Source organism: Octopus bimaculoides, chromosome 9 (assembly GCF_001194135.2).
Source record: "Octopus bimaculoides isolate UCB-OBI-ISO-001 chromosome 9, ASM119413v2, whole genome shotgun sequence".
NCBI classification, from domain to species: domain Eukaryota; kingdom Metazoa; phylum Mollusca; class Cephalopoda; order Octopoda; family Octopodidae; genus Octopus; species Octopus bimaculoides.
The window spans coordinates 4265212-4266184 of record NC_068989.1 but is presented as its reverse complement, the minus strand read 5'-3'; positions in this window follow the sequence as shown (position 1 = coordinate 4266184).

Genomic DNA, 973 nt, shown 5'->3' with positions numbered 1-973 from the left:
TATATGTATACATACACATATATTACAATAGATATCTTTGGTGATTAAAGTTTAGATCAAGTAAGATTCAATTTTGCTACGTTGTTTTTGCAACCATTCTTCGATTTTTAATATAGTCGTTTTATTACATTCATTTCCCAACCCATACACGCAAATATATATCATATAATACAATTATTCTATACAGGTAGAAGAACACCCATCGCCTTACATACACTCACGCATATACATACATACATACATACATATATTATGTTTGTGTGTATGTGTGTATTTGTGAGTGTACATGTGTGCTTCCATTGAGTACATTTATTCAGATGTTCAGACATTCACACATTCAATTGTTAGTGAGATCTCATATTCCGATATTTATTATTTCTGTCATTCATTCCACGTTAAATCTATTAATAAGTTTTCCGATATCTGATTTTATTCCGTTCCTTATTAAAACGTCAACTCCAAGAATCTACACACCTATTGATGATTCGTAGTGGGTGGAATAATATGATTTGAATAGCTTGCTTTAATTAACTTATTTATTATCACTGTAGAGTATACGCTATGTAAAATGACACAGTATACATTTATACATGCATACACACGTACATAAGGACACAATTTGTATATACATCCGTACACGCGAACATCTATATATATATATGTTCATATATTATATATATCATGTATGTATTATATACACACGCACAAACACACACAAACACCCACATTCAGACATGTTCACACACACACAAACACACACACGCATACACACAAACAAACATTCAGACATACATATATATTCAGTTAAGCACAATTTATTCACACATAAAAGTTTATATTTTTTTATACACAGTCGCCATTTTAAGGTATTTACACTCTCAGAAATTTTAACACATAGTGACAAATATAATATAATATAATATATATACATATACACATACATATACATATACATACATACATACATACATAT